The sequence below is a fragment of the Chrysochloris asiatica genome, unplaced genomic scaffold, assembly GCF_000296735.1.
Source record: "Chrysochloris asiatica unplaced genomic scaffold, ChrAsi1.0 scaffold00186, whole genome shotgun sequence".
Taxonomy (NCBI): domain Eukaryota; kingdom Metazoa; phylum Chordata; class Mammalia; order Afrosoricida; family Chrysochloridae; genus Chrysochloris; species Chrysochloris asiatica.
Window position 1 is genome coordinate 6,196,085 of NW_006408704.1, and position 276 is coordinate 6,196,360.

Consider the following 276-nt stretch of genomic DNA (forward strand, 5'->3'; position numbering starts at 1 on the left):
CTTCTGTTTGTCTGTGTATTCTTTCGCTATCCCTATCGCCGCTGGATCTCCCCTCCTCGTGAACCAAAAACTCGTGACAACTATGTCGGGGTCAGACCCCGACATATGCTGAGCAAATAATATGAGAAGTTGGGTTCTATGAAGAAAAACGTGGCATTAGAATTGGAGGAATACTCATTAACAACCTGTGATATGCAGATGATACAACTTTGCTTGCTGAAGGTGAAGACTTAAAACATTTACTGATGAAGATCAAAGAGCACAGCCTTCGGTTAT